Here is a 6,843-nt window from a genome sequence, read left to right on the forward strand (position 1 = left end):
GAATGTTACTTTCTTTGCATTATTACTATTATTATTGCCTAATATTTCATTGCAGCAATCATCCGATTTCTTTTCTGAATGTATTTATCTTCTTTCACTCTTTATGAGGTTTTTGTTCTCAGACCTTATGTTAAATATTATTATTGTCATTAAATTTAGCCTTTTAATTCTGTGAAGGCAAAAGTGGAAACCTAATATACACATGTATATGTAAGAAAATAAATTAAAAATTAGAAAAAAAGAATTTTTTTCTGTTCTGTGAACATTGCTTATTAACACTTTTATTCAATTATTCCATTCTTGTATGGCATTTCCTTAATAATGTAATGTGTTGGGTTTGTTTATCATCTTCAGAAATAAAAATGTTTCTTGGTAATATAACAGGTAGTAATAACATATATGGGCTGTGTGATTTCAATCCTTCTCCGCTAACTACATATTTCAATAGCTATTGCTGTTTTGAATTTGCCGAACAGTGTGATGAATATGTTTAATAAGTCAGAATTGAAAATGTATGTAAAGGCTCTTGCGGTCACGTCAGACCCCAGTAGCAAGAACAGAGAAGCAAAGGAAGAACAAACTCATTTTTCAAGAGGCCTGGACAGTGCAGGAGACAAACTCATAGTAACTGACTTTTCAGCCTCACCGTGGGGGGCTGGCACGATGATCAAACCTCTCTTCTTTGCATCTGAAAGTTCACCAGAGTGGTATTCCTTGAAGGAGATGGGAATGACTGATGTTGGTGCAGAGTATGAAGACAAATGCATGACAACTTCCCAGTTTTTTAAAAAGGGATAAAAGATAGACAAATTTTCTGGAACTATAAAGTAAAAACTGTAAGGCACTGTTAACAAATTAATCTAATCATGTATCCTGAAAACACAACCAGCCATCAGCTGTTTAAAACCCCTACATATTTTTATGTTAAAAAAAAGAGAGATCAAGTACAAAAACTATATAATCAACTTTCATCTGGTTATAAATGATAATAAAATATTCATTCTACCCCTTTAAAAAAAGAAAGAATAATGTATGTAGAAAGTGAACAGTCTGAGGCTTTCACACAACCCGTGCACAGGGATATGTCGCCACACGTCCTTGTCTGCTGACAACTTAATTGGTTGAACATAGCTATCTCTGCTTAGTAAGATGGGCAAATTAGTATCCAAACTGCACAGAGGTGCCTGGAGAATCAAAGACCTCATTCTAGGCCAAGGTCAGCTATAGCAAAGATGTTATAGTTGGGGGCAGGACACCAGGGCTGCTGGAGACCATGAGGCCTGGCTGGTTGGCAACGTACCCAGGATGTAATCGACACAGAATAATGGAGGATGTTCTCAGCTTTAGTTGAACATAATAGTAGAAAGATAGACTAGGGTCAAAATGCAGAGAGTTTTGAACACCAGGTTAGATTTACCCAACTCTGTTCTGTTGCAGTGGAAAGTCAGAAAGAGATCTGAAGTGACGTGATGATATGATCTTAATCAAATCAACAAATAAAAGTTTGAGGGCCAAATCTGCCTGTCCTAGTGAAGAAAGCGTTACTGGAACACAGCCACGCCCACCCTTCACGTATTAGCTATAGCTGCGTTTGTCCTGTAGGAGAAGGGGAAGAATTGAGTAGACACCCAGAGCATGAGGCCCTAAAACCTAAAATATCTGTAATCTGACCCTTTACAGAAGAAGTTTGCTGACCCCTAATGTAGACTCGTGTTTTAGAAAGAACTGTGGTAGCAGAAGGGAAAATAGTAGACAGAGGCCAAAGAGACTACTTCAGAGCTGCGCTACTTACGAATGTTCTCAGCTTTTCCAGAGAACAAAAGGAAGGGCCAAGAAAAGACTTGAGAATGAGAATCTTCATTCCTACTAGTGTCTTGTAAGTACATTGTAAAATCTGGGGCCAAAATAACTCTGAAACACTGCTTATAAATTATCTTCCCGAATTCCAGAGTCCTTAGCCAACCAGAAGAATTAAAACTTCATCAAAATGCCTACCTTTCATATAATTTCATTTTTTAAAATGCCCAGACTTTTTTGGGGTACTTATAATCAGGACAATTGGTAATCATTTAACCCCTACTAAGTACGAAAGCTGGAGGCATAAATGTATATATAACATGTAGTTCTTATCCTCGAAAACTTTGAAGTCAGTTAGAAGTTATAAAAATAAATTCCCAATCTCCAAATAAAGTAGTAATGGTGGCCTAAGAATTGAGGAAATTATAGTTTCTTACTTTGAAGAAATACCAATATCAGTTAACCTATCAAATCTTCTCTTTCAACCCAAACCGTGAGTCAAAAAATATCTACATCAGGATGTCTCAACTTGTTTCATGAGAATATGCTTCCACTTCCAAAAAACCTGCAAAAATCCCATTTACCTCTAAAGACTCATAAAGCACATTAGAAATCTCCCCAACTCAGTTACCCATGCTGGCCTTTTGTCCCTTACCACTAGTTAACATTCTATACTTTGCCACAGTTTGAGAAATAGTAATTACGTAATTCCATACAGTAGAATTTAAATTTAACAATTTAGCGAAACAATTCAATTTGGTTCACTGTAGCAGCCCAAATAACCATTTAACTGCCTGAATTTTTTGCTGTTTGACATGGCATAGGCCACCTGTAATTCCACAGCAGGCTGAAGGAAAGTGCCATTGGCCTGCATTGAAGAAAATAATGACCGTAGGCCAATCACGCTTTGTTAAGTATAACCAAATTTTAAAAATTTTCTCAAATGTGACTTTATCAGGAATCTATTCACAGCTGTTCCCTGCATCATTTTTAAAATCATCTAATAACAATAGTTTCTACTATCTGCTAGGTATAAATATATAAATATATACATGTGTACATATATACACATGTATATATATGTATTTTTAAATAAACGTGTTACTGATACATGCCACAAAATTAGAAAAGTACACAAATCCTAAGTTTATAGGTGAATTATCACAAAATAAGTATACTTGCAGAAGATCTGTGGAATGTGGGTGATGGTATTCATATTTAACAGAAAAAGAAATTAAACCTCAGAGATATATTAATATAACTTGCCCAAGGGTACACAGCCAGCAAGCAGAGGATGCAGGAATTTGAAACAGACCCCTGGAGCTACTTGGAAAAACACTACAAGCCCAATATTGCCAGACAAAACACAAAAGGCTACGAATACTTTGACCAGCTGCTGTTTGGATTCTTCCTTGTATTTCACTTGCTTATGTTGCAGCAGGTCTGCAAGCGATCTCGACTTCGGAGCCCCTCGTGTTTTCATTCTTCCCTGCCCAGGCCTGCTTGTTTCTTCCCATCCCCGGCTTGTCCCGGCTTGCTGACCTCCACCTTGCTCTTGGCCATATTAAACTACTGACTCCCTGGTCTTCATTTTCTGGCTCCCAAATCACTGGTATAATTCAGACCTGGACTTCTGTATGGCTCTCCCCTGACTCCCTGCCGGCCCAGCCCAATCCTGTCACCCACACAAGTGCATCACAGACACTCGGGGGAGGGGTTGGCGTTTCTCACTGAAACCGTCTCAATCATTCCTGGCACTTGCCAATCAGGCGAGTGTTCCCGGGCCGGCTGGCGGGCCCACGCCAGGATTAAGCAATACATTATGTTTACTAGGAAGAAGGGCCTTTCTGCTGTGGGCCCACGTGCCAGTTCTTTCCTAGCCGTGACTACTTTCAGCATGACCTATTCGATTTGCTTAATTTAAGACAACATTCCAATGTATGGGGGGAAAAAAAATCTTGTGTCTTTCTGCCCTCTGTTTTGAATTCTCAACTGTCTTTAATTAATTATGTTAACATCATACACTTGGCTTCTGAAGCTACTTAAATTTCTTGAAGCAAAGCGAACTGGGCCGTTCTCCTCAGTGTCATTAATCTAGAGAGCTGTGTTCTGGTGCCATTTGAATGTTCTTAACCTTAACGCTAAAAATAAAATCAAAATGTACTCAAGGTTCCCAGTTCTGTCAGGACAGCCCACTTCAGAGAAAAGGTCAATACCGACCCCTGCACATCCCGGGTGAAGTCGCTGGAGGGCGCCACCACAGCATCAGGATCAGTGGTTCCTGAGCAAAGCTGCTGTCCCTGTGTTGGTCCAGGTTAGTCTCCCATAGCCATGTGAGATCAACCCCCACCCAATGACCATTATTAGACACCTTCAATATAATATCTACAGTTTATTTTATTTTTTATTTTTTTTGCAGTTTTTTTTGGCTGGGGCTGGGTTTGAACCCACCACCTCCAGCATATGGGACAAGCACCCTACCCTTCTGAGCCACAGGCGCTGCCCCCAATACCTACAGTTTAAAACAAATAACATTCCAGCCAGAATAGAAAAGATATAACTTGTATTCGACACAGATAAAAGATAAGTGTGAATGATGAACAGGTATAGCAGAGAGAAGAATCCGCCACAGGAAAATCACGACACATGTGCAATAAGCACATTTGTCTAGAATTGTTCAAAGGTTTACAGATCTTTATGCCGTGTTCCAATAGGTCGTTTCATGCTTATTTCCACCGATGACCACCCCATGTATCTCACCTCTTAGAGTGTAGATCTTCTACCCCAAGGGGGCATCAGTTAAGGCTACAGGTAATTAAACAGTGTGGAAGACAAGACACCATGCTCTAAGTCTAAGATAGTCTTACATACATCATGTAAGACGTATGAATAGAGAAAGATGGATACCAAACTAGTTAGAATGCATAGTTGTCTCAGTATGTACTAAAGCATGACAATAGTATAGACCACTTTGACTGCATTTTCTCAGTTTTCTGTAATAAGCATATAAAGTTTTAAAATAAATTTTTAACAAAAAAATATGTCATTAACAAAAAAAAAGATACTTATTCCATGCTTTAATTATCACAAAGCAGGCCACTGATGATAAAGACATTCAGAAAAAAAATTTACTTCCTGTCTTCTTAGAAAAATCAACAGAATCCAGTATTTTTTCTTAGAGTAAAGGCAGATTTATCAAACCAAGTATCTGAAATGCTTATTTCAACCACTAGGACTCTAGTTCCCTCAGCCAGTAGGTTAAATTTATTGGTTTGAAATTTTCCCACAATCACAGTAATAAATGAACAAATAAATACAATTCCTAGTTCTTTGTTTAAAGTTAAGCTTCACAGTGGTTTGAGTTCATTGCAGTCCTCAGTTCCCCAAAACACTCTTTCAGCTTAACTGCTCAAAGAGTGCCAGCTTCTGGGACACTACTGTGAGATTTTTATTCCAAGTCCTCTATTATTCAAAAGGAATTTGTTTATTAAAAGAGAGGTCCAAACCATCAGAGGCAACAAACAAACACCCTGCCTGCCTTGGCCTATCAGTTATTGATTCAGAAATCATTTAGAACACTTCCTTGAGCAGCCTCAGGCATTACAAATTTCATTCAGTTCTGCTGTAAAATATATGGGTGGCACCTGTGGCTCAAAGGAGTAGGGCACCAGCACCATATGCCAGAGGTGGTGGGTTCAAATCCAGCCCTGGCCAAAAACTGGAAGGAAAAAAAAAGGAAAGAAACTCATGGATCTGGCAGTAAGGAACAGGATTGCAGAAAAGGAGGCATTGCTCTGTGCTAAAATGGTTGAGAAAAGTGGTGTTTGAATAGGGCTTTGAAATATTTGAACAATTTTCAAAAATAGAGAAGGAAAGCATGAGGTATTCAACTAATAGTTTCTAAAAGGCAAGGAATACAAACTATACCCTAATTAAGAGCCTATCTATAGACCAATTTGACTTTTGGTTCAGTGCAACTTACTCGTTAAAAAGTGCTTGGAGCACTACCGGCAGTCCTCCCTGCTCTGGGCGCTGGGACGTCACAGTGAAGAGGTCAGAGAGGGCATCGCAGGCTTCACTTATAGCCCCGTGGACAGAGGCAGGCACTAAATAAGTAAACAAAAATAACTTGAAGAAGTTCACAAAACTCTAGTGTAGCAAGGATGGTCAGGGAAGCCACCATGTCTGGGAAGAAGGTATTGTGCTGAGATCTAAATGACCAGAGGCAATCAGCCATGCAAAATTCTGAGGAACCAACAGCCCAATCAGGAGTGACAGAAAGGGCAAGCTAGCAAGTTCTGAATAAGAACAAGGGCAATGTGATTGGAACACAGCAAGCAGTGGGGAAGATGGGGGCAGAAGCGAGGACCCAACCATGCAGAGTTGTAGGGCTGGGTCACAAACACTTGGATCTTGGATCTTGACATGCAAAGTCATTGGAAAGTTTCAGAAAGGGGACTGAAATAATCTTATTATACATTTTATAGATTCCACTATGAGTGAAGGTTGATATTTTAGGTGGGAAATATAGAAACAGGAAAATATGGAAACATTTAAGAGGCTATAATGGTCATGTAATAAGAGATGATGGAAACTCAGACCAGGTGGCAGCTATGGCTATGACAGGAAATAGATTCACGAGCAGGTAACAGGTAATCTGGATAGAAAGTAGTAGTCTGATGGTGACAGAGCCACGAGGAAGCACAGGAATCTAAGACAACATCCAACCTTTCGACCTGCTAGTGAATGATGATGCCATACATTGAGATGGGAATAGGGGAGGACAGTGGGACTCAAAAGTCTTTTTCTTGGATATGTCACATGTGAGATGTTTATATCTAGGTCCCGATACCAAGTAGCCTATTGGATTTCAGTGGTAAATGGTAGGGTGAGGATTTGATAAGCAGTATAAGAAAGGCATAAGAAAGTTGATGCTTATTGTACAAACTTTGAATAATTGTTAAGAATATGGCCTTTAATTGGAGGAATAAAAACCTATCAAGTGTCTCTGTGTGATAGTGACATAGATATTTTAGGAAAGTTCAG

Source organism: Otolemur garnettii, unplaced genomic scaffold (assembly GCF_000181295.1).
Source record: "Otolemur garnettii isolate 467f Iridium unplaced genomic scaffold, OtoGar3 scaffold00107, whole genome shotgun sequence".
In the NCBI taxonomy this organism is placed as follows: Eukaryota; Metazoa; Chordata; class Mammalia; order Primates; family Galagidae; genus Otolemur; species Otolemur garnettii.